This window comes from Sturnus vulgaris, chromosome W, assembly GCF_052056855.1.
Source record: "Sturnus vulgaris isolate bStuVul1 chromosome W, bStuVul1.hap1, whole genome shotgun sequence".
Taxonomy (NCBI): domain Eukaryota; kingdom Metazoa; phylum Chordata; class Aves; order Passeriformes; family Sturnidae; genus Sturnus; species Sturnus vulgaris.
The window spans coordinates 41,792,981-41,820,691 of NC_142282.1; positions in this window are offsets into that span (position 1 = coordinate 41,792,981).

Sequence of the window (27,711 nt, forward strand, 5' to 3'; positions counted from 1 at the left end):
GGAAAAGTATCTCACAGCGGTTGCACACCAGGGCAAAAGCTGGGGCAGTGCCCTTCCTCGCACCTTCGCTGTGGTGTACTCCATTGCTGGAGGATGAATGCTTCCCTTTTCTTTCTGTGGAATTTATCCCATTTTTATGCTAATTGGCTACATTTTAGGTAATGTTCTCTCCCAGGGAGGTGTGTGGAGGGAGGGGGGATGAAACGGGAAAAAGGAAACGCGGGCTGGAAAACTCTCTTGTTTGGCCCGTGGAGGGATACGACTCCTCGTGCTCCTATCTGGCATCTCCCCTGCCACCCCAGCGCTGAGATCCACTCTCCCTGCCTTTGGACATCGCTCGGCTGCTCTCCCATCTCACCCTACTACCTCCGGACACTCTGCCGAGCACCACGACTGACACCGTGAGGAGGGAGTCACTTTCCACATCCCTCTCACCCCTGGGCTGCAGGCCTCTTCAACTGCGCGGGACCTGCCCTGCCCCCACAGCACCGGTAACTGAGCACAGGGAGACGGCCTGCGGCCAAAAGGGACTGGAAGTGAGTTACACTGTTCTGTTCTGTTGTCAATTTTTATAGCTGTTGTTGTTTTCTGCCTTGTTAGATATCAGTAAAGAACTGTTATTCTTATCCCCACATCTCCTGCCTGAAGGCCTCTGATTTGGACCTAAAATAATTAAAAGGGAGGGGGGTTGCACTCTGCATCACAGGAAAGGGGGTCTTGCCTTTCCTTAGACCATACCTGTCTTTCAAACCCAGACAGATTTTGGCACCCGAAACGTGAGGCATTGCCTGAGGGCATTGAGAGAGGGGTAGAAAAGGGGATAACAGTTCTTGGATTACCCAACCTTGTCGTAGGTGACACCATGCTGTCCAGCTTACCCTGGATTGGCCTCCATGTGGTCACTGCTATATCTCTCCCATTTGCAAGGCCTTTTTTAAACATGAGTCTCATAACCAAGGTTACCGTGGCTATTATCCGGTTCATTTTGTGGGTTGATCAGTTGAGGAATTCATGGATTTTTAATTTTCTCTGGAAGATGGCCACATGGATTCAGAGCTATCGCACTCTAAGTGTGTGTTTCTGGGGCTACTTCAATAATGGTACTTACAGTGAGGAAGTGGCAGCATGTGAAATTTCTCCCAACCCATCACACGGTTTTTGAAGTTCAACCCACCAGTCTTCAAGGGGTTCCAATCCGCTTTAAATGCTAATGACATTATACTGTGGCTAGTGTTGCTTATATCCCTGTTAAACCTGTTCTATCTAACATTCAGAGATAAGGGGAGATTGACTTGGATAACGACCCTGATACCTACCACAGGGACTAGGGATGTTACCCCAGAGCCTGATCCTATCCAAGAGGCTAGGGATGTTACCCCAGAGCCTGATCCTGTTCCAGAGACTACAGATATTAACCCAGCATTTGACCCTGCCCCACAGCCCACTTTGGAAAGGAACCACCCATAATGGGTGGGGGTGCTATCGAAGGAGATACATGAGATGGGCCAGATGCTGAAGGAGTACCTCTCCCCAGCTGGTGAGAAACCCTCCCCCTGCCTTAAAGAGGGAGACTCTGATGGTGCAGCAGTGGGACCCACAGACGTTACATCTGTCCAGGTTCCAGCTGAACTGCAAGGGCACTCAGCAGCAGCAATTGCCCCTGTGGAAACTAGGAAGTCTAAGATGAAAACAAGGCACCCAGATAATAAGGGTCAGGAAGGGGGCCCCTCACAACCAGCAGGGGAGCCAGAAGTTGAGATCATCACTGAGTCCCTGTCATACGAGAGTCTCCGTAACCTGCGAAAAGACATTGTATGACGGGGCCGTGAGCCTTTTACAACCTGGTTACTGCGGGTCTGGGGCCTTATGGGCACAGGTGTGCAACTAGATGGTACTGAGGCAAGGAACTTGGGAGCCTTGACCCAGGACTCAGGTGTGGACCAAGTATTTGTAAGGGAGACAGGTCTCCTTTCCCTCTGGGAGCAACTTTTAATGAGTGTGAGAGAGAGATTTGTCCACAGGGAAAGAATGCAGGAGCACCACCAGAGAACACCTTGGAATACCCTTGAGGAAGGGATCCAACAGCTGAGAGAAGTGGCACTACTGGAGGTGCTCTTTGGGAGGGATGGACAGCATGACAATGACCCTGACAAGGTCAGGTGCACAGGGCAGAGGTTGTGGAATCTGGCAAACCTGGGCCCATCTCAATATACCCCGTTTATTGCAATGATTAATGCTGATACCAACCAAGTGACAGTGGGTTCTGTTGCCAACAGGCTCAGGAATTTTCAGAGTATGATGGCTGGCCCAGTGCAGGCTCATGTCTCTGCTATGTTTAAGGACCTCAGAGAGGAGTTTAAGGAGGAGATGAAAGAGATAAGGGAAGAGGTGAGGAAGATCAGGGCAGCACCAGTGCGAGTCATGGACCCCAAAAGCAGAGCCCAACGCCCCCCAGCTAGGGAGAGAGGGTACACCCCACGTGCTGACCTGAGTTTTTTTCTACGTGACCTCGGGGAAGACATGAGAAGGAGGGATTGGAAACCGACTTCTGTCCTGGCAGCACGGGTGCGCCCACTCAGGGAGGGGAACACTAACAGAGGGAACTCCACTAAAGTGAAGGTAGCCTCAGCGTCCCATGACCAAGGTGCAGGGTATTACAGAAGGGAAGATGATCTGTCAGATCCCCTTGAAGGAACCTCCACTATGTATGCCCAGGAGAGAAATAATAACCAGGGCTAGAGGGGCCCTGCCTCTAGCCAGGGAGATGCACGGGAAAACCGGATCTTTTGGACGGTGTGGATCCGATGGCCTGGCACATCAGAGCCACAGGAACACAGTGCATTGGTTGACACTGGTTCACAGTGTACATTAATACCATCGGGACATGTCGGGGAGGAACCTGTTTCAATTGCTGGGGTTATGGGGGGATGTCAGGAATTGACTTTGCTGGAGGCTGAGGTGAGCCTGACTGGGAAAGAGTGGCAGAAACATCCAATTGTGACTGGCCCAGAGGCACCATGTATCCTAGGCCTAGACTTCGTCAGGAGCGGCTATTACAAAGACCCAAAGGGACTCACGTGGGCTTTTGGAATAGCTGCTGTGGCAGCAGAGGGCATTAAGCAATTGAACACCCTGCCTGGGCTATCAGAAAACCCATCTGCAGTGGGAGTCCTCAGGGTGAAAGAGCAACAGGTGCCAATTGCTACCTCAACAGTGCACGACGGGCAGTACGGGATGAATCGAGATGCCATGATCCCCATCCACAAGATGATCCGTGAGCTACAGAGCCAAGGGGGGGTCAGTAAAACCCACTCACCCTTCAACAGCCCCATCTGGCCTGTGCGTAAATCTGAAGGAGAATGGAGATTAACCGTGGACTATCGTGCATTGAATGAAATGACTCCACCACTGAGAGCTGCTGTGCCGGACATGCTGGAACTCCAGTACAAGCTATAGTCCAAGGGAGCAAAGTGGTACTCCACCACTGACATCGCCAATGCATTTTTCTCCATTCCTCTGGCAGTAGAGTGCAGGCCTCAGTTTGCTTTCACCTGGAGGGGTGTGCAATACACGTGGAATCTACTGCCCCAGGGGTGGAAACACAGCCCCACCATCTGTCATGGACTGATCCAGGCTACACTGGAGAGGGATGGATCTCCAGAACATCTGCAGTACATTGATGACATCATTGTGTGGGGGGACAGGGCAATGGAGGTATTTCAGAAAGGAGAAAAGATCATTGAGATTCTGCTGGGAGCCGGCTTCGCCATTCAAAAGAGCAAAGTCAAAGGGCCTGCCCAAGAGATCCAGTTCCTGGGAGTAAAGTGGCAAGATGGACGGCACCAGATTCCCAGTGAGGTCATCAATAAGATCACTGCAATGTCTCCACCAACCAGCAAGAAGGAAACACAAGCCTTTGTAGGTGCCATAGGCTTTTGGAGAATGCACATTCCTGAGTACAGCCAGATTGTGAGCCCTCTTTACCTGGTCACCCACAAGAAGAACAATTTCCACAGGGGCCCTGAGCAGCAGCAAGCCTTTGCCCAGATCAAGCAGGAGATTGCTCATGCAGTAGCCCTTGGCCCAGTCAGGAAGGGACCAGAGGTGAAGGACGTGCTCTACTCTGCAGCCGGGAGCCATGGTCTGTCCTGGAGCCTGTGGCAGAAGGTGCCTGGTGAGACGCAAGGCCGACCACTGGGGTTCTGGAGTCGAAGCTACAGAGGGTCCGAGGCCAACTATACTCCAAAGGAGAGGGAGATCTTGGCCGCCTATGAAGGGGTTCAAGCTGCCTCAGAGGTGGTTGGCACGGAAACACAACTCCCCCTGGCACCCCGACTGCCAGTGCTGGGGTGGATGTTTAAAGGAAAGGTTCCCTCAACCCACCATGCCACTGACGCCACATGGAGCAAATGGATTGCCCTCATCACGCAACGCGCCCGTATTGGAAACCCGAATCGCCCTGGGATTTTGGAGATAATTGCCAACTGGCCGGAAGGGGAAGACTTTGGTCTTGCCGACGAAGAGGAACAGGAACAAGTGACCTGGGCTGAAGAAGCCCCACCATATAACCAACTGCCAGCAGATGAAACATGCTATGCTCTTTTCACTGATGGTTCCTGCCGCATCGTGGGGATGAACCGGAAGTGGAAAGCAGCCGTATGGAGCCCCACAGGACAGGTTGCACAAGCTACCGGAAGGAGAAGGTGGATCGAGTCAACTTGCTGAACTCAAAGCTCTTCAGCCGGCCCTGGACATTGCTGAAAGAGAGAAGTGGCCAAAACTCTACTTTTACACTGATTCATGGATGGTAGCCAATGCTCTGTGGGGTTGGCTGGAAAGGTGGAAAAAGGCTAACTGGCAACGTAGGGGAAAACCAATCTGGACTGCCAATGAATGGAAAGACATTGACACCCGGGTAGAGAAGCTGCCTCTGAAAGTCCGTCAAGTAGATGCCCATGTCTGTTGTGTTATGTTGTTTAATTTTAATTTTCCTTCTGTGTTGATGGTTCATCGCAGTTTCTTTCCCCTAAGTTAAGTACATAATGGTTTTTCCCTTTACCGGCCCTTGTCCTAGTCAGTCATCCTAAAACCCTCCCCTTTATCTGGAACCTTCCCTGTCCCTCACCCTAAACCCTGCCCCACGGGATGTCAATCCTTTGTAGCCCATCCCTTTTTTCTAGAAGTTTCTGTGTCAAGCATTCCCTCTTGTATTCATGATTGGTTATATTGTATGTATCCCCACCCTCGGTTTCCCTTATTGGCTCAATGTACGCCTTTCCCCGCCTTCTGTACCTCCCCCCGTTAACCGTTATTGGCCAGAGTTTTATGCCATCCCCTTGCTCCTCCCCCGTACTTAAGCCTGTGTAAAACCCCGTCTAACTGCATTTTGCGGTTCCCCCTCCCAACCTCCGGACTTGTTACCTTTTCCTTCAATAAATCCCTTCCCCCAGAACCGTAAAAGGTCTCTCCTGCGACTCTTTATCCCTCCCTGACGACTCGCCCAGGCGTAGCTGTTGCTACACCCCTGCTGCGGCTCCTGGAGTGGTGCCGGGGAGGGGCCACTCACCGACGTAGGCTTCCCGGAGCTAGCCGATAGCCCAGGTGAGGTGGGCAGTGGGTGGAAAAAACGTCACATGTCCCCAAGAGTCGGGCTAATGAGGAACACCGACACAATGAGCAGGTAGATGAGGCTGCACAGATAGAGGTGTCGAAGATAGATTTAGATTGACAGCACAAGGGAGAGTGTTCCTGGCTCGGTGGGCCCATGATGCCTCAGGTCATCAGGGCAGAGATGCCACCTATAAGTGGGCACGAGACCAAGGGGTGGATCTAACCATGGACAGTATGTCTCAAGTTATCCATGACTGTGAGACGTGTGCTGCCATCAAGCAGGCCAAGCGGATGAAGCCCCTCTGGTTAGGGGGGCGATGGGCCAAATATAAGTATGGAGAGGCCTGGCAGATTGACTACATCACACTGCCTCAAACCCGCCAGGACAAGTGCTATGTACTGACCATGGTGGAAGCCACCACTGGATGGTTAGAGACCTACCCTGTGGCTCATGCCACTGCTTGGAACAACATCTTGGGCCTGGAAAAACAGGTTATTTGGAGGGAGCAGTGTCTCTTTCCAAGCCTCTTTTTTTATAGAAACTTACGAGCAAACTAAGACCTAGAATCGGACCAGACTCGGACCACTACTTCTTAAACTATTAGAATTCTAATTTCTTAACACGCCAAGCTACGTATAAATTGCGTTCATGGCCTATCTTGTTCTAACTGAAAAATGTCAGCAATTTTCTTAACTCTAACTCTATTATGTCTAAAGCTAAATTCTTGGAGCCTCTAAGAAAACACTAGCATGTTTTTCAACCTTCACTAGAACATGTACTACTTCTTAGGCATCTAAGACCTTTTGCTCACTAAAAGCACTTAAAACTTATTCCATTTACTTACTTATTTTCCTTCTCTTATGTTATAGCTTAAGTCTACACCTCTGCCTTATAAGAGGCCTAATATACTTCAATCCATTCAAAGGATTCAACTCAATACCTGCATTCTGATCTCTCCCTGAAGGATTCAGAGAATCTCCTGACTTACTGACTCCAACAGTGCTGCACACAAGGAAGGTACTCGTGCGGCTTCGTTCACCACCCGCACCATGCCCTGGCGCCGCTTTCACTCCCCGGCGGCCAGAAACCGCTGAAGCGGCACCACACAGCCAGCAGTGTGCCGGCAGCCAAGCGCTCGAGAACGCTGCTTCTGCCCAAGCCCGCCTAGGGCGTGAACGTTTGTTCTCTGAGCTCCGTGCAACAATCTGCCTCTCTCGCAGTTCGAATGGAAAACGAAAGCTTTTAGCCTACGCCCTTCACAGAGATCTGTCGCCAGGACGAGAAGGTCTTGTGGCCAGAGCTCGCCCCCAACGCGAGGAAGCTGGTATTAACACCACATTGCAGGGGCACTTCTCGCTCCTTGACTACATGCTCAGTGCTCTCCGAATTCGCTGCTAGCTCCACGGTCCTTCTCAGCTGCAAGTAGCAGTGCTCACAGTACATAGAGCTTTGCATGGACCGAGGACCTGGCGGGACATATCACACACAAAAATGTGTCAGGACAAAGACGTGTTCTACATTGTCCCTTCTCGTCATCCAGTTTGTGCTTCTGCTGCTTCTGCTGTTAGGAATCGCTCCTTGAAAGACGAGCGAGAGCGTCTTTCTGGGCGCATTGCACTGAGTGAGAGCTCGCTAGGGACTTTGCACTCGGAACCAAGGCAACAGGGCAGGCTTGCCCGCAGAACTGAGAACAAGCTGTTGGGCAGAGCTGAAACTGACCACTGGAGTTCAGATCTGTCCGGAAGGCAGAAGGCGAAGAACGAAGCCGCTTGCGAGCGCAGTGCAGCAAAGACATCACGAGCTGCCAAAGATCTCCTTCACAATCACTTTCACATCTCAGTGCTCTTGCTGCTTGGAAAAGTAGCACCCAGCCATTGCAGGACAGGGCAAAAGCTGGGGCACTGCCCTTCCTCACACCTTCTCTGTGGTGTACTGCATGCAGCTAGAGCGAAGCGAGAAGGATACGAGGGAGAAGAAGGCGTTCTTAGAGTAGCCCCCTGTCACCAGCCCTGAAAGGGGGCATAACACAGCCATAAACAATAGATAATGTTCTCACATAGGGGGGGGGTGGAGGGGGAGGGGGTGAACCGGAAAAGGAAAGGTGGGACTGGGGGTCTGGAGCGGGCGGGCTGTCTCGCTTGGATCGTGGAGTGGGAGGACAGCCGGGCTTCGATCTGGCATCTTCCCTGCCAACCCAGCCCTGAGATGCACGTTCCCTGCCTTTGGACGTCGCTCTGCTGCTCTCCCACCTCACCATACTACCTCCGGACACTCTGCTGAGCACCACGACCTACACCGTGCGGAGGGAGTCACTTTCCCCATCCCTCTCACCACTGAGCCTCTGCCTCTGTCACTCCAGCCCTCTTCAACTTGTGCGAGACCTGACCTGCCTCCACAGCAGCTGTAACTGAGCACAGGGAGGCGGCCTGAGGCCAAAAGGGACTGGAACTGAGTGATACTGGTCTGTTCTGTTGTCAATTTTTATAGCTGTTGTTTTCTGCATTGTTAGATATCAGTAAAGAACTGTTATTTTTATCACCACATCTCCTGCATGAAGTCCTCTCATTTGTACCTAAAGTAATTAAAAGGGAGGGGGGTTGCATTCTGCATCGCAGGAAACGTGCTCTTACCTTTCCTTAGACCATACCTGTCTCAAACCAAGCCAGATTTTGGCGCCCGGAACGTGAGGCATTGCCTGAGGGCATTGAGAGAGGGGTAGAAAAGGGGATAACAGTTCTTGAATTACCCAAGCTTGTGGTAGGTGACACCATGCTGTCCAGCTTACCCTGGATTGGCCTCCATGTGATCACTGCAATATCTCTCCCATTTGCAAGCCATTTTTTAACCATGAGTCTCATAACCAAGGTTACTGTGGCTATTATCCGGTTCATTTTGTGGGTTGATCAATTGAGGAATTCATGGATTTTTAATTTTCTCTGGAAGATGGCCACATGGATTCAGAGCTATCACACTCTCAGTGTGTGTTTCTGGGGCTACTTCAATAATGGTACTTATTGCGAGGAAGAGGCAGCAGGTGAAATCTTCTCCCAACCCATCACGTGATTTTGCACTTCATCCCACCAGTCTACAAGGTGTTCAAATCCACTTTAAATGCTAATGAAGGCGAATAATGAAGCCACAGGGCACCGGGATAGCGAGCGCATCACAGCGAAGAGCACACAAGCAGACAAAGAGCTCCTTCAGAATCGCTTTCGCTTCTCAGTGATCTTGCTGCTTGGAAAAGTAGCACACAGCCATTGCACGCCAGGGGAAAAGCTGGCACAGTGCCCTTCCTCACACCTTCACTGTGGTGTACTCCATGCAGCTTGAGCGATGCGAGAAAGACGCGAGGAAGAAGAAGGCGTTCTTAAAGCAGCCCTCTGTCAGCAGTGCTGAAAGGGCGCATGATTCACGGTGTCTCTCTGCCCTCCATTCTACATACTTGCAGCTCCCTTTTCCGACTTGCAAACGTTGCTACCAGAACAGAGGGGGCCAGATTGAAGAGGCGGTGCCTAGGTTCACCTTCAAGTAGCAGCGCTCACAGTACATAGAGCTTCGCAAGGACCAAGGACTTGGAGGGACATAGCGCACGCGAAAATGTGCCAGGGCAGAGACGTTCTACACTGAGTAGAGACAAAGACAGACAGAGAGTTCTACACTGCCCCTTCTCATCGGCCATCTTGTGCTCCTGCTGCCTCTGCTGTGACGAATCGTTTTTTTAATGACGAGCGAGAGCACCTCTCCAGGCACATTGCACTGCGTGAGAACTCCCAAGGGACTTCTGGATGTAAAACTTTTTCCTACTCCAAAAATTTCATGGGTAAGTCCTAAAAGTTTTGGTTTTCTTAAAAATAGTTACGTCCAAGTATTGCTCTTCTAAACACCCTTGGTTTCAGTCTGAAATTAACTGCTTGTTCCTGTCTTTTTGCCTAGTGGCAATCTAATTCTAAAGTAACTAGATGTGTTGGAAATCCATAAATTACATCTCAGGTTAGGTGGGATAACTGGCTAGGAAGAAAATGGAATTGAGAATTTGGAAAGAATCATAAGTGAACTGATGTCACCATCGGAGATTCCTTGGGTTCCAAATCCTTTCCTTTGTGTTTTTGTGGGATTTTTTGAAGGCGGTGTACAGTTGAAGCCATGATTTAGCTGCGGTGAGACCTGCTCTGCTGTAAAAGCATTATTTTCTCAGTGAGCATGGACAACAGTTACAGTGTCGTCTTTTAAGATTCCCTGCACTCCACTTATGGTGGCAAAAGGAGTGCCTTGACTGTAATCATAAAAGTGATTACAGTTTGATTGCTTTGACATCATGTAGGATGCTTCCTCCATCTGCTGTGGTCAGCATTAAGTAACAGATTTCTCAGTTTCTAGGAAGAGTCTAGCAAACAATCACCTTGCCCCTTCTCTTGCATTTATTCATCGCTGCTATGCTGATATACAGACTGGTAGTCTGTTTATGATTCAAGAATTCAATGGGACATCAAGTAAATAGCAAAGCAAAACTAACTAGCGAAAGCACTATAAGGGCCAGAGATTAGCTTGGATCAAAACAGGTATTCTCCTAGCATTGTTTACAAACGAGTCAGCATGTGAAACAGAAGGCGCAATGTAGTTTGTGCCTTGTTTTGGGCATGCCCGGAAGAAGGAAATTCTGATTTCACATATGGGAAAAGAAATGTTGACATTTGAATGAGATTGTTCATACCCCAGAAAAGGTTGCTTTCAAAGGTTGTGGAAGTGCTCTTAGGAAACATGGCCTTACAAATCCTTTCCACCAGGAGACAACAGCTGCAGAACATCTGGGTGTGCCAGTGTTGAGAGCACCAGCAAAGATCAAAGTGGAGAAGTTGGTGAACAATGGCAGTGGCCTGGGGGAGAGCAAGTGGGGTGCTGGCTGTGGGACCAGGGGAGTCCTGACTGATTTAGGAGGCGTGTGATGGTCTGTGCCAGCAAGCGGAGTAGTGCTGTGGCCTTGGGACACTGCGAATACTGGAATTCAGTGGGGTCACTGGGCAGGCTGAGTGTCTGAGCTGCTGGAGGGACCCAGTTTGCCCACATGTAAACATCCAGTCTCACTCTTGCCAGCCACAGAAAGGAGCAGGATGTGGCTGCTGGCGATGCCTGTCATGTATATGTAGTGTATATGTGTGCTATCCCAGCCTGCTGGGAACACTTCTTCTTTGTGACTGCTTGGGCTCAGGGAGAGAAAGCAGTGGTAGTTTCTGAGGTTTCGAGTTTGCTCGAGTTTATCAGGCTGTTTCTGGAGCCACCCAGAGTTCTCTTCCTTGAAGCAATTCAATTCCTGATAATTTTCAAAATTCAAACAGACACAGCCCTAAGCTAGTTGATCTGATTTCAGAGCTATGCTTACGCTGAGCTGTTGGATGATCTGATCTCCTGAGATGTCTTCCATCTCAGTTTATGACCTGGTTCTTGTGAAAAGTAGGATCTTTTAGCCTGGAGAAGAGAGGTTTCTGGAGAGACAGTATTGTGGCCTTTGAATATGTAAAGAGGGTATAAGACAAATGGAGAAAGACTTTTTAGGAAGGTTTGCAGAGAACGGACAAGAGGCCATGCTTTCAAACTGAGACTAGGTATAGATTGGCTAAAAGGAAAAACTTTTCTACAATGAAGCTGGTGAGACACTCAAACGGGTGTTCCAGAGAAGTTGTGGATGCCCCATCATTGAGAGTGCTCCTTATCAGTTTGGCTAGTCTTGAGCAATTCGATTGACTGTAAGATCTACCTGGCAAGGAAGTTGGACTAGATGATCTTTAATCACAGACTGTTGTACCATTCCATAAAAGACAGAATGCAATAAAGTTCATATTTTAGATTTTGGAACAGACATATTTATTATTTCTCACTTTATGCATCATTGCAATGACAACTTGTTAGCTTCTGAAATGATGAGCTGAGATTGATTTCCTTCCTTAGCTTCATTTTCCCTCTTATTCCTTCACTCGGACTTTGTTTTTCACCAGATTTCCTCTTTCAGTCAACTGCCCTTAAGTATCACTTTGCTCCCCACCTGGCCTTTTTTTTGGGTTTAAATGACACCTTTTCACTGGTTTGTTTTGGGCCTTTGCTGCTTGAAGCCCAGCAGCCTCCTTGTCTGAGCATTATGGAGCTTTCTTTACAGCTTCATCACTATGCAAAAAGGCATAAATTACTGTGTTCCATCTCACATACCATCAAGTATCACATTAATATTCCCTCTGCTGAATAGCTCGCTGGTTTACATAGACCAGCCAAATACCAGGAAATCCAGATGTCAGCAAGAATCTTGTAGACTACTCCCGCTGTTCATTGAAATTCTGGAGAAGTCACGTGAGGTATCACATTCTCTTGAAAGAAGTGTATATCATCTCAGACATTCTAGAATGGGCTATTCATATTGTCATGAGTTTCTGGGTAGACTTTTTAGTATGCAAATTCAAATTCAAATGATCTGAAATGATAGAACTTCAAGAAATTTTTCCCCAGAATCGAAGTATGATGGAGTTACATAGGGCGAATCTTAATCTTAGTTATTCTATTCCATCTCACATCATGGCTGGGGGCAGGGAGAAGGGAGTATCTTTGGGAGAGTGGGTTCCGGTGTAGTCAGTAAGCTGGGCAGAGGAGCCATCAGGTATTGTCTGTTGTTCTGGGGGGATTCATGTGAACTCTTCCTTTCTTGTACCCTGCCACGAGTATTGTTGCTAAAATTGTTGATTTTCTCATCCAAGTGACAAAATCAGCACACTTAATGAGGGATGAAGAGGGAGCAGCGACCTCTGAACAGGAGGAAGAAGAAGCAGAGCCTGCTGTCCTCCAGAAGAAAAAAACACTACCAGCCAACTTTGCATCATCTGTGAACTTCCTGGGCGTGTACTCTATCCCCTTGTCCAGATCGCTGATAAAGATATTAAACAGGACTGGGCCCAAGACTGAGCCTTGGGGACCAGCTGGATGAACTCTATTTCCCACCACTCTGTGGGCCTGGCCATCACCCAGTTTGCCACCCAGCAAACAGCCCACCCGTCCAAACCATAAGCAGACAGTTTCTTCAGGAAAATGATTTGAGACTCATTGCACAAAGGATCAGGGAGATGCCTAGGAAGAGTCTCAGGTGAATCCAGGAGACTATAGTGGAGGACTATTCAGTTTTCCAATAGATTTGCTTTAAAAACTCTACAAAACCGTAATAAAAAACCAGACAAACAAACAAAAAAAGCAGACCTATCAAACCCACAAAAAACCCCAACCAAAAATCCCCAAAGAAACAAAAAAGCCCACAAAAAAACCCACCATAAACTGAAAAAAAACTCCAAACCCAACACATCAAAAAATCAGTGTGAAGGTTTTTAGTAACTTTAAAAATAACAAAACAAAACTAAAAAAACCAGAAAGTCACATTTCTAAAGGTGCTGTCCCAGCCTCTTCTCTCAGCAGGGACGACATCCTGAAGTGGAGCTAGTTGGAAGAAAGCGGCACAGGGCAGCACCTCGGCCATTGTCACAGGACGGCCTTGTGGCTGCCCCATTGCCAAAACCTGGACACATAAATCAAGCACACGTATGCACATGTGCTTAGACACAGCAAAAATATATTTGTCTGAAAAGAATACTGGTCCATTTATATCACTGGAAAGAGCATAATGCCTCGTCTCAGCTTTCTTTTCAGTCATTACAAATGCTTCGAAAATATAGGAGTGCAGAAAATGGAAATATCCAAGATCAATAACAAAGATTCCATTTTTGAAACTGCATTGGGAATCCTCTGCAGAAATTGACTCAGAGCTCTAAGATTTACAAAAAAAGACCAAGACTATTGGAGTCAATACAACACAGTGTCTGGAGACTTCAGATGGTTGCCTTGATTTCTCAAATATGATGGAGGAAGCACCTTAGCAACTACAGCTGCCAGTTCTCTCAGGGCCCTGACATGCCTCTGGCTTGGTCCCATGGTCTTGCATGCTCAGGTTCCTGAAGTGGTCTGGAAGCTGACCTGCTACTATGGCTTAGGATCAAGTCCACCAGTCCAATAACCTGAGAGATGTGGAAATAGTGACTGGCAGTAAAAACTGAGACCAACTCTTGTTGAGTACCTCAGCCTTGTCTTTGTCCGTTGTCACTAGTCTTGTCTGGCTTATGGGGGTGGGGGGGAATAGGGGAGGTGTGATAGGTTTCTTTTCATCTTCCTTTTCCCACTGAAATACCAGTAGGTGCCTTTATTATTCTTATTTTTGGCATGCTTTTCCAAATTCAACTTCAACTGAGCCTTAGCTTTACTGATCCCATCCTCACACACTCATGTGTTACCACTGTATTTTTCCCATGATTTATCTCGCTATGTAAGTCAGGAGTTTCTCTGAATCTTTCAGGGAGACATCAGAATGCAGGGATTGAGTTGAAACCTTTGGATCGATTGAAGTATGTTAGGCCTCTTATAAGGCAGAGGTGTAGACTTAAGCTATAACATAAGAGAAGGAAAATAAGTAAGTAAATGGAATAAGTTTTAAGTGCTTTTAGTGAGCAAAAGGTCTTAGATGACAAAGAAGTAGAACATGTTCTAGTGAAGGTTGAAAAACATGCTAGTGTTTTCTTAGAGGCTCCAAGAATTTAGCTTTAGACATAATAGAGTTAGAGTTAAGAAAATTGCTTACATTTTTCAGTTAGAACAAGATAGGCCATGAAAGTAATTTATACGTAGCTTGGCGTGTTAAGAAATTAGAATTCTAATAGATTAAGAAGTAGTGGTCCGAGTCTGGTCAGATTCTACGTCTTAGTTTGCTCGTAAGTTTCTATAAAAAAAGAGGCTTGGAAAGAGACATTGCTTTTAGCCATTGCTTTTATTCCACAGCTTTTGCTCTGCTTTTGTTTTCGCCGCTGAAATCAAGTCCCGAGAAGAAGATAGGAGCTGCCCGGCTCCTCCGGCCCACGGGGAGCTTCTGCTTCTGTTTGGGATTGAGCTAGAACCTGGAATGGACTTTGTTAGCTTTGACTCTGCATCTGAGACTGATGTGCTTCTGCAATAAATAACTTTACAGCTACTATTAGCTGCTTTGCTTCTTACATAAAAGAAGAAGTAGCCTGAGAGTGTGGGTGCACAAGAGGCACCCGGAGGTCCCCAGAATCCTCACACACCACGTTACAGGCTACTAGGAGAGGACTGTGGCTGCCTCTCGCTTGCCTTCCCAAGTGCCCTTAGCAGTCGGAAGGAGCAAGCTGAAGCACTGCTGCTTGTGCTGCTCCTTGGTTCCCTTGCAGCTTGCTGTGGAAACATTGGCGGTCACTTGTAGGAGCCGAGTTGCAGACAGCACCACTGTAAATGCCGCAGAGAAGGGAAATACAGAGTGCAGCGAGGAGCTGGAGGGGGCTTACGTGCAATGAGTAGAAGGTGAACCTAGGCACTTCCTCTTCAATCTGGCCTTCTCTACTCTGGTAGCAACTTTTGCAAGTCGTCAAAGGGAGCTGCGAGTATGTAGAATGGAGGGCAGCGAGATGCCGTGTGTTATGCACCCTTTCAGGGCTGCTGACAGCGGGCTACTTTAAGAACGCCTTCTTCTTCCTCGGGCCCTTCTCACTTCTCTCTAGCAGCATGGAGAACACCACAGTGAATGTGTGAGGAAGGGCACTGCCCCCGTTTTTGGCCTGGCCTGCCTCTGCTGCGCCTTTAGCTGCACACCAGAACAATGGCATTTCTTACCCACTAGGTAAAAAAGGTGTTAGTGTAGCCTCAGTATTGGCAAGTGCCTAGGCATTAAGTGGAGAGACCACATATGAGGGAGTCTTTAGAGGTTTCCTCCCCCATGGCGCTTCTGTATTCTCATTCTCGTGCTGAACTGAAAAGTCTGGGCATGGCAATTCTGGCCTGCCTTCTGCAGAGAGGAACACAAATGTGGGGCTATGATCCTCTGTTCCAGACGTATGCTTCCGGGTGTGCAGGCCGCCATGAGGCCGCAGCAGCCTCCGAGGACACTGTGGATTGTGGATGATGCTGGGCTGGGCCCCCGCCCCCGTTGGTCTGACAACGGCAGGAATGGCGTCCGAGCGGCATCACCTGAGGTCCCCATGGGGGGCGGGGCGAGAGCTGGGAGTGACCACGAACGACACGGGAAACGATATCCGTAGGGCCCGGAAGACCTGCGGCGGTGTCGAGTTTCAGGGGTAGGAGGCTGCTAAGCTGCTTTGAAAGCTGTAGCTCCTCTGCTCTAGGATAGACTGGGAGAGCTGTGGGTGTCCAGTCTGGAGAACAGAAGGCTCCAGGGAGACCTTCGAGCCCCTTGCAGTGCCTGCTGGGGCTCCAAGATAGCTGGGGAGGGACTTTGGAAAAGGGTCTGGACTCGCAGGACAAGGGGGAATACCTCCAAAATGCCAGAGGGCTGGGGTAGATGGGATATTGGAAAGGAATTCTTCCTTGTGTGGGTGCTGAGGCCTGGCACATGTTGCTCAAAGAAGCTGTGTGGGAGCCCCATGGCAGGAAGTGTCCAGGGCCAGGCTGGAGCGGACATGGAGCAACCTGGACTAGTGGAAAAGTGTCCCTGCCCATGTCAGGATGTGGGAAGAAGATACTCTATCATCTCTAAGGTTGCTTCCAGTCCAAACCATTCTGGGATTCTAGGATTCATGGAAGGCCCTTTTCCAAGTGAAGTGTTGTATCTCTTGGCTCCCAGCTTGTAGTTGCCTGTTCTTCTGGAAGCAGGCCTGGCCAAGCAGCTGTGATGAGCCATGGCTTCTCAATAGGACGACTGTGATATATTTGCAGAGAGGAAGGCTGCAGACAGATCTTCAAGGCCCAGGTAAAACAAGCCAAGGATTGAATAAAAGCCAAAGCTTGGTTGTGTTAGTCAGTTTGCTGGCTGTTGAAATGGCCCCAGGTCATTTTCAACATTTCTAATTTGGATTTGTTTGAGTAAAAAATGAATGTGTTACCTCCAGCGTAGGCTCTCCAATGCATCTCCATGTGCTCCCATCTCTTTGTTGTATATCAGGTTCTATTAACTGAAGACAGAATCATAACACAGTAGTAAAACATTTAGAGGTGTAGTTAGCCAGCTTCAGGAGTTTTCAACTCTGCTGTTGACTTTCCTGGTAACTGTAAGCAAGGCAACACAATCCAGTTACTCCACTTTTCCTCTCTGAGAAAAAGATGATTTTTTTTTCTCATTTTAAAAATAGCCTCGAATGAAGAGAGTTATGCATGTGACATGTAGGATTCATTATTTTACCTTTCTCTTCTGCTGTCTTTCGCGTACTAGTTTTTTAAATTTTTTTTTGCCGCTCTTCTCCATTCAGTAGGTATGAAAGAATTCTAATTGTTGAGATGATGGTTCTTTGAAGGCTCACTTAGCCCACCTTTTGGGTGAAGGAAAGAAGAAGACAAGGTCCTCTAAGAAGAGTAAAAAGCATACTTTAAAGAGACATTCAGAGATGTCTGCTGATGCCATGCAATTACCGTGTAATCAGCAGAAATGTGTTGGAAAATCACACAGCAGTGACTTCACAAGAAAGCCACACTCAAGACAGGCAAAGAACAGAAGCATAAAACCCCAAAGGTATGAAATGGACAGATTTTCATTGGGAATGAGCAACTCCTGAATTCTTGGTTCTAGAACTAGGGGCTTGTAATAAATAGACTGTCTCCTTGCCAAACGTAAATTTGGTGTAATGAACTGCTCACTGCCCGTTGAAGTGCAGGGCTAGTAGACTAATATTTGCCATGGCAGGCATATTGTATGGCTTTCCTGTTAAAAAGAAATTGGTTTTGCTTACAGCAATCTACATATGTACCCAGTCTGACACCTATTTTTTAGGCTATATTTCCAAGTAAATGGCTTCTGTGATGATGCAGTAAGTTTATGTCATGAACAGGAATGAAGTGATTGCATGCATCCTTTTTTACCCTAAGCCAGCTGCTGAATAATGAGACAGAGACTCTCACTGACGCCAAGGAGTGCCCAAGCTTTTGGGAAAAGCACTGGGCAGATAAAGCCTATTTCCACATTTCTTGCTAGCGTCTACTTCAAAGTTCATGGGTTTGTTCATCTTTTAGAGCTGTTCTAGATGTCTTTGTAGTTTACATGTACTAAACGTAGCAGGTATTGCTTTCATGCCGTCCTAATAGATTTGAAGTTGGGATCTACTGAGGCTTCAATGTCTCAGAAGAAGCAACGTTGATTCTTTGAATTCTATTCTTGAACGTGAGAATGATACTTATTTAGTTAATGAATTAATTAAATCGAATTCACTTGAATGGAAAAATTGTCTTGTTCATGTAGATTTTAGCTTGGGAAATTGATCTTTGAGTTCTACTTTTCATTGTTGTTGAGTTCTGTATTCTTTGATTGCACAGATAGCAGATGTACTGACCAAGTATTCTGTGAAACTGGAGGAAATGTCCTTCCTCTTGGCAGCTGATGTTCACAAGCTCATTAACACTAAGGCCATGGTAAATGTTTTACCTGGGGCAAGATAGCAGTCTGAATATTCCTAGAATGTCTTTCTTTCCCCAAATGAAATTCATTTTTTCTGCCTATCAATCACTGAAATCAAAAGTTAATTTTGACATGGATCCCTTCTCAATCATACAAAAATACTCCTTTTTAACGCTTGCCGAAGGAGAGGGGAAGTATGAGAAGAAGAGGGGAAGTGTTGGAGATACTTCCTTTCTCTGTGTCCTTGCAGCATGCCTTCCCTCTCTGTGTCTGCCTTCTCTTGCTCCAGAGCACATCCTGTTGGGATGTTTGTAGCCTGTATGGTAGCAAAGAAGTTGGTTGCGATTGTAAGTACCTTGCTACTTTGAAGCATAATGTTAAAGAGCTGTGTAAGAAAATGTCTCGATTTCTTTGGCTGGTAGTGTCTGGTGTCTGTAGGCAAAGGTCTCTAGGCACTGCTGGGATCTGTTCCGTGTGCTGAGATTCAGCACGTGGCCTCTGTCATGTTTCCATGTCACACTGCACTATGAAAGATGGGAATTTTGACTGTGGTCTGCTCCATAGCATTCAGACAGCCCTAATGTGGAGTGTGTGGAGAAAATGAGCATCCAGTATGAGCTGGTCGAGGGCAAATGTCAGGAGAAAGGGCAGATGTGCAAGTTGAGTGCCACAGCTTTTGGCTGTGATAGCCGTGGTCCAATGTGTCATTCGAGTAAAATGCGTCTGAGGATGCACCAAACATTGAGATAACGAGTGGAATTCCTTTTTAACCTCTGCCTTACTCTGTTCAAAAAGTAAGCCATCCGTTTGGTTTCACAGTAGTAGTTGGTATTTGTACTTGAAATGTGGAAAAGTTGTAACGCATACCGGTAATGAAGGGAGTGCTGTCCTACATGAAATCAGTATTTCTTCTGTGCATGTCAATAATTTGTTCTTCTTTTCCTTCACATGACCCTGTTGGATATGAACATTTGCACAGCAGAAGATGCGGAAGTTGTGCACTCCAACATGCTTCAGATGACTGAGAAACTAAATGTCGGTTTGAAGAAGTGGAGCACATGGATGTACGTTTCTTTTATTTGATTACATATATTTTCATCACTCCTTGGGATTAGTCTGTTCTTCCTGTGCTCCCACCTGCAATGCCTTCTGCGTGGTAGGCTATTGATGTCACCATAGAAAGAGGTCCATAGTGTGACAAAACACTCCAAAGAAACTGTTTGGTGTGGAAGAGTTTCATGTGGAAGTGTTCATAATTCTTGTGTTTTTTATTTGTAATATAAATAGATTTTATTTTTATGATCATTTCAATCTGAAATACATATGATAACCACGAATGACGTATGGCCCAGCCTGCTTAAGATTAGACTTTAGGAATAGCTGGATATGATCTCCCAAAGGTCTTCCAATCTTTTCTATACATAAAAAAAGTCGGGCAGTTGTTTCTAAAGGGATAAATTATAGAATGTGATTTGGTGCTTTATGGTGCCAGAATAAACAGAAGATTGAGAATCCGCATTCTTACCAGTTTACTTGGAGAATGATTTTTTTTTTACTCTCCAGATAGAAGACACCGTGTTGGATACCAGTCGTAAAATTCCAGGCAGCCTTTTATCATGTTGCATATCCTCTTACTCATTCATTTCACCTTCGAGCTGTTTAGAAAGAACTTGTTCACTTGAATGTTTTTCTTTGGAGTGATTTTAAGGAGACGGCTACATGGCCATAATACAGGTAGAAACATAAAAACAAGGGTGTGCTATTGTCTTGGTTTGAAAGACAGGTATGGTCTAAGGAAAGGCAAGAGCCGCTTTCCTGTGATGCAGAGTGCAACCCCCCTCCCTTTTAATTATTTTAGATCCAAATCAGACGCCTTCAGGCAGGAGATATGGGGATAAGAATAACAGTTCTTTACTGGTATCTAAGAAGGCAGAAAACAACATCAGGTATAAAAATTGGCAACAGAACAGTATAGCTCCACTCCAGTCCCTTTTGGCCGCAGGCCGTCTCCCTGCGCTCAGTTACCGGTGCTGTGGGCAGGGCAGGTCCCGCGCAGTTGAAGAGGGCTGGAGTGATGGCGGCGGAGGCGCAGGGGGTGAGAGGGGATGGGAAAGTGACTCCCCCTCACGGTGTCCGTCGTGGTGCTCAGCAGAGTGTCCGGAGATAGTAGGGTGAGATGGGAGAGCAGCAGAGCGATGTCCAAAGGCAGGGAGCGTGGATCTCAGTGCTGGGATGGCAGGGGGAGATGCCAGAGCGGAGCCCAGGTGGTCTTCCCACTCCACGAGCCAAACAAGAGCGAGAGCCCTGCTCCAGACCCCCCATCCCACCTTTCCTTTTCCGGTTCCCCCCCCACGTCGCCCTCTCCCCACACCTCTCCGAGAGAACATTATCTGTTGTTTCAAGGTGTAGCCACAATTACTTAGCATAACAATGGGAGGAATTCCACAGAAAGAAAAGGGGAACAATCCAACCCCCAACAGCTATAAGGACCGGACTTCTTAATGCAAAGAGCCCTCTGAAATTCAAAATACCTGCTATAAAATTAAAAATGTAATCTTTGACATTTAGATGGGAATTTCTACTCTTCAGTTTCATTCTGTCAGGTGCATTTCTGCTAACTGCTTGATTCACGCTGAATGGACAGTCCTGTCTTATTCTTGGTATGGCAACAGTGATAGAGATCACTGCTGCTTTCTGTAGAAAGTGGCTGCAAGTTGCTATTAGGAGATCTTGTGCAGGTCTAGAGTCTCATTGGATGTGAGGTTCTCATTGTTACAACAACCAACTTGGGGTGGCAGTGTCAGAGGTGTTCATTATCTAGGAAGATTTTCATAGGCGATGAGTTTTGCTGAGGTAGCTTTCTCTTCTGGGTGTAGAATATATGTGCATAATTAACTTCCTTGAATCCTAAATAGTGGGGGAGATTTTAGTATTTACGAAACCATTTTTACTAGCTTTTTAATGTGGCCTTAGATGATGAAAGTGATCTGGATACAATTTAAAAAAAAAGGAAAACTGTGAGCTCTGAGGAATAGCTGAAGGAGTATTTGGAGAACACCCTTTTTTCTTGAGATCAAATTAGAACAAGGTATGAATTTTGTATCGTCAACTTAAAAGGTAGAGCATCTTTGAACATCGGTTGTACTACTTAGGCCTTGTTTTAATGCTGTTGTGTGAAGGTATGGGAAAAGTGTGCTTTTCACTTCATGTAAGAATATAGAATAATGTCCCTACTGAACAAGGTTAAGGCAAATAATGCCCACGGTTTAGGAATGGGACAAAGGAAGACTGCTATCATTCAAAAACCATAGCACATCAGTATTATGGTGCATACCATCACATCCATGCCTTATTCAGAAGGTTAAAGTAGTAGTGCAGATTCTTGGATCACCGGAATCAGAAGTTGGTCTGCACCATCATCTCTTCACTCATAGATTTGATCTCATTCAAAGTTGTAGGAACTCAGATGTTTAAGATAGCCAAGCACTTGCAACTTTAAAAACCATCTAAAAATTGGTACAATACCGCTCTCCTTCCTGAAGATCTTAGCAGCAGCTCTGAAGCCATAGAGGAAGCAGCACTGTTCACACACCCAGGAGGTTTTTTGAGGCTTTTTCTCGGCCCTAAAATGGGGTTCTTCACCCGGTCTCCACAAATTAAGAACAATCCCTTTGGGAGGCTTTTGGGGCTTGAATAAGTTGGGGTATCAGCTGCAATATGGCTTATAGTATTGGACCACCTTTTGGCAGTGAATTCCCCACGATATTGCATTATGTTGTGGAATTCTTTTATGCTAGAAGGTTTTGGGAAGATCCTAAAGTGAATGCAATATTGTGCTGGGTAGGAACCTAACAGCTCTAGTTCTTGGGGTTCCTGAGTTGATTTGGGCAAACTTGGCAGCAACTCCTCTATGGGGTTCTTACTTACCCCAGCTTGCTGCCTATGATTTTTGTGTGATGAAATGGTGTGTGACACAGGAATTTCATTGGACAAGTGTGTTTTAAAACTGGCTGAATATTCTCCAGCCTTCAATGGGATTCCTACCAGGCAGGTGGACATAGGGTTTGCTGTTGCTGCTGAGGACAGACATATGTTTTCTTGTTGGAGCGTCTGTGCCAGGGTCACCCAAATGTTCTGATGTGGTTGAGGGACGATCCATGCAGTTGCCAGACTGTTCAGTGGTACCAGGAAGACAGCTTGGATGGGGTTCCTCACAGGACCTAGAGAAGGGAAGCGTTTCTCTAAAAGTAAAGACAAACATTATAAAACCTGTTAAAAGTCTCTATCTGCCGGAATGCCATCCTTTAGGAGGATTTCTTTTTCTTTTTTCCGGTGGCGTCTTCTTTTTGAAGCCACAGCCACCTGCTCATCGTTCCCCTCAGTTGGAGCAGGATGTTTGGGGACATACGGTTTCACCCACTTTTGGGGAATCCACCGAGGGCCTGAGGGAGTGGATACGCACACATAGCCACGTCCCCAGGTAACGAGCTCATAGGGACCTTTGATTTCCCAGGTTTCTGGGTCCCTAATCAAAACTGGAGGATGTTGGGATAACTTGAACTGTTTACCACTGTTAAAGTGAGGTACCACAGGTGGACTCATCTTCTCAAATGAACAATTCAGGAAATTGATAGTAAACATGGCTTTGCAGAGCTTCTGCTGTGGAGACATCCACGCAGTTGAACTGCTCTGTTTAGCCAAAACCTGCTTGAGCGTCTGATTGGCTCGCTCAACAACACGTTGGCCTGTGGGGGAGTGAGAGGTGCCAGTTTTATGTTCCACTCCCCACTGCTGGATGAATTCCAGGAACTCCTTGGACTTATATGCTGGGCCCTGATCACTTTTGATTTCCCTAGGGATCCCCAATACTGAAAATGCTTGCACTAGGTGTTGTTTGGCGTGCATTGCCCTTTCTCCTGCATGGGCAGAGGCATAGACTGCGCCTGAATATATGTCAATGCTAACATGCACATATTTGAGGCGACCGAAACTAGGAATGTGTGTGATGTCTGTCTGCCATACCTCAAAACTGCCAAGACCTCGGGGGTTTACCCCCATGCCCATTGAGGGCATGGTCTGGAGCTGGCACTTGGGACAGGTGGGCACGTCTCTAGCCTGACTCTGTGTTAGCTGGAACTGACGCATTAGACCTCGTGTATTCTGGTGATACTGCTGGTGGCTCAGCTTTGCCTGTTGGAGGATGTCAGGAAAGTGTGCTTGTTCTGCTGGGGTTGCTTGTTCTGGTGGGGTTGCAAGGGAGTCTGCCTGACTGTTCCCTTCTGCAATTTCGCCTGGCAAATCTGGGTGTGATCTCACATGCATCACATAGAACGGGTGTTCTCTATGAGAAATCAAATAAATTAGTTTGGAAAGCAACCTGAAAAGCTGCTCTTTCTCGATGTCTCTGAGCACTGCCTGCTCCGCCCTGGACACTACCCCTGCTACATAGGCTGAGTCTGTTACCAAGTTGATTGGCTCTGAGAACTTCTCAAAGGCTCTCACGACTGCTGCCAGTTCGGCTACATGAGGTGATCCCTCCACAAACCTAACATCAGCTTCCCAATGCTGAGTTTGAGGATCTCTCCAAGTCATCAGCGACTTGTGGGACGCCCCAGATGCATCCATGAACACTGTGAGAGCTTTGAGTGGTCTCTGACTCCTCACGAGGAATGAGGTGATATTTGTCCTCTATAGCTGTCCATGGCTAATTGGAGACTGGCATTGCTCTGGAGCAAGTGCTCAAATATCTCTTTAGTCAATCTTTCAGGAGAGTTCCTTCTCTCCTCAGACAGTTTAACAGGGAGGTGAATACATGTGAAGTCACAACCAGCTAGTTCATACAGTCTCATCCTTGCTTTCTGAATCAGCTGAGCTATTAACTCTTGTGGCTTAGTGATAGTTTTGGATCTTTGGTGGGAGAGGAAGACCCACTCTATGATTAAGAGTGACTCTCTCTGCAGCTGGCTCCATTGGAATATTAACTTGTGTAAGTGTGGTAGTTTTCCTAGGACAATGAATTTGAAGGGTAGCTCGGGTTGGTAACGGTGAGCTTGCCTCTCTCCTAAAGTCTTTTGAACCTTTTTGATTGCAGCCTTTGCCTCTGGGGTCAGTTCCCTGGGAGAAAGCAGCTCTCTCTCCCCCTTCAATAAATTGAAGAGAGGTTCTAGGTCCCCATTAGTGAGGCCTAGCCAGGGCCTAACCCAATTCAATGACCCACACAGGGAATGGAGATCTGCTAAGGTTTTTGGATTACAATTAATTTCCAATTTCTGCGGAACAATGGTCCGTGCAGTAATTTCCAAGCCCAGGTACTTCCAAGATGGCATCCTTTGGACTTTGTCCTCCTGCAATTCAAATCCAGCAGAGGATAAACTTTAACCACTAGGTCAAGTGTGTCTTGGAGTAGAGAGTTATCGGGTGCACACACTAGCACATCATCCATGTAATGAAGGATGATGGCCTCCCCTCTCTGGGCGCGCACCTGGGACAGCAATGAGGCCACATGCCACTGGCAGATGGAGGGACTACATTTTAATCCCTCGGGCAAAACCTTCCAGTGGTAGCGCTTCATTGGGGCTTCTCGATTGATGGTAGGAACTGAGAAGGCGAACCGAGGGGCATCCTCTGGGTGTAGGGGAATGTGGAAGAAACAGTCCTTGATGTCTAGAACAGCCAATTGCCAATCTCTGGGAAGCATTGTTGGAGAAGGCATTCCAGGTTGGAGAGACCCCATCCATGTCCTCAATTACTTTGTTTATTTCCCGGAAGTCGTGGACCAGCCTCCACTTGTCCTTCCCCAGTATCTTTATCACAAAAACCGGGAAATTCCACGCACTTGTGGTCTCCTCTATGTGGCCTTTAGCCAATTGCTCCCCCAGAAGCTCCTCAAGCGCCCTGAGCTTCTCCTTACTCATCGGCCACTGTGCTACCCACTTTGGGGTATGATCTAGCCATTTCAACTTTTGGGTAGGGCTCTGTACAGTGGCCGCCTCTAAAAATCCCGAGGCGTCTTAGGAATAATCAATTTTACCCCCCACTGGGACATGGTGTCTCTCCCCCATAGAGGGCATTTATAGTCTGTAACAAATGGACGGATGCTAGCCAATTTTCCATCCGGCCCCTCAATTTGTACGATGCTTTTTGATATTTTTGCCAATTTTACTCCTCCTACACCTTGGATTCTGCCTGCCACAGGCTGAAGTTCCCAATGTGACGGCCACATCCTTTCGGGTATGATAGTCACATCAGCACCTGTGTCCAGTACCCCCTCCACATGGAGCTGATCTGATCCCCGGGTAAGGTTGCATGCCAGAGAAGGTTTGTCCTCACCCACCACTTCTGCCCAGTAGACTTCAGGTGATTTTCCATCTACTGGGACCTCCTGTGGAACAGGAATGGCCTGGGCAAGGATTTGTCCCTCAACCAGATAATGTGGTGGTAGAGGACATTGTGCCAGGAGAATGAGGCCAGTTATGCTTCCCTTGATGGTCATGGGAGCTACCTCAATCTCTGGGTGTGTGTGTGCTGTGTCCCCGACAACAAAGCACTCACTGTCCAGTTTCATGTGGTTTAACGTCACGTCCTGTGTACTGTTAGGTAAGTCCACTGTAATGACTGTCCAATCAGGTGACCTGAAATGAAAACCTTTGGTAGTCAAAAGCCTAAAACGGCCTAGTGGCTTCCAAACCTTGTTAACTGAACATTTGATATTTTCATTGCCATGCATCCCCACACCCTCTATCCCATCCTCCCCCTTTTTGTTTATTAAGAGAGAGTCCTTTGCGAGTGTGGAGCCCGCCGCATTTATAGCCGAGCTCGCTATTGTGTTAATGGCGGGTACGGGCTGTAAAGCTAGTTTTTTTGTTTGTTGGTCTTCTTCTGTTTCTGGTTGTGTGGACAGTCTCTGGCGAAGTGTCCTGGCTGCTTGCACTGGAAGCAGAGGATGTAGTGCAGCTGCTCTGGTGACATTGGTTGCTTCTTGGCTTCTGGTGTTACAGCTGCCATGGTCTTTGGGTGTGCCAGTCCTGGATTTCTCTTGTGTCCACTGAGCAGTACTGCTTTCCTGGCGCAGGCTTCTATCATCCGTGCTAAGCTAGGTGCTGGCTCGAGGGGAAGGCCAAGAATAACCCTACGGCAGGTTTCATTAGCATTCCTCTGAGCCTTTTCTTTAATTAATTCAGCTTGTACCACTGGGTCAGACACCCAACTTTCTACTTGCGTACGAAGGCGGTCCACAAACTGTAAGAAATTCTCAGAAGCAAACGGTTTAATGTTAACATAACAGCCTTTAGTATCTACTGTTGGTAATTGATTAAAAGCCTTTTCTGCAACATTGCATATTTTATCTAGGACAGACTTGGATAGTACTCTGGTTTGGCTTTCAGGGCAATGCCAATCCTTTTCTCCTCATAGGTGTTCATATATTATATCATTATTATCAGCATCCTTTGCATTATCTGAGCTTTTTAAAAGCTCTTGTAAAAGCACTTTTAAAGATCTTTTCCACAGGCTTTCCCATAGATCATATTCTGAAGGAGTTAACAGACATCGGAAAAGCTCTTTGATATCATATGGAACCAGTTCGTTTGAGTTAAAGGTGGCTCTCATCATGCCTTTAAAGATTTCACTATTTCTACGAAATTCTCTCTGTACTTTACAAATTTCCTTTTTTATCTTGATAGGACAAAGGTTGATAACTTCTTCTACCATTCCTCTTACCAAGATAAACTACAGGAGCAACTGATGGTATATACTCTTTTTCCTGGTGTTGACTTTCAGGGCTGGGCATCCCCCCCTCACCCGGCCCGGGAGGCTGCCCACCCCCGCCCACCACGGGGACACCATCCGTCCCGCAGGGGCTGTGAGCTGATCCCTCCCCACCCCCACCCCCACCCCCACCCCCACCGTCACTGAACTCAGCAGGGGCTCCACTGCCCTCCCCCACCCCGCAGCAGCTTGGAGGGAAGGAATGTGAAACCGGAGCGGGGGAGGGGTGGTGGGATTCAGGGTTGCAACACCTGTGGGCAGGGTCGCTGGGTGCCGTGAAGGGCGAGTTCTTGCAGCGGGGAAAGGGCAGTGGAGCCGAGGGCAGGGATGGGTTATGGAAGGGGACAGGCTTAGGGGCAGGGACAAGAGGGTGAAGGGGGTTGGGGGATGAAGGAGAAAACTCGTGGCTGCCACCATATGGGACCCCCCCCTACGGGCTGTATCGCATGGCCAGAGCTATCTGGGACCCCGACACCTTCAGGCGTAGCCACGTGGCCGTGGCCCAGGTGGGAAGGGAACAAGGAAGGAGCGCTGACAATTTTCGAAAAATTATCAGAATCGGGATACCAGGGAGGACCCAGGGACTCAGAGGAGCCACAGACGTGCTGGGCGCCCTGCACCCCCCAGGGAGACCCGTGGGTCCCCTCCAGGTCCGGGTTATAGGGTTTTCGGGAAAGGGAAGGTGAGTCTGAACCGTTTTGCTGCTGCTGTCTGTTGTTTTCTGTCTGAATTAAAAGTTTCCAAATTTGTAAGAAAATCGGGAGGAATACAGAAGTTGTTTTATCTCCATTTTCCACTTTTAAAGTTAATAAATCCCCTATTTCATCCCAAAATGAAATCGAATTTATATTTGGCAATTCAAGGTCAGATTTTTCAACAGACAACCAGCTGGCAAAACGGGCTAATT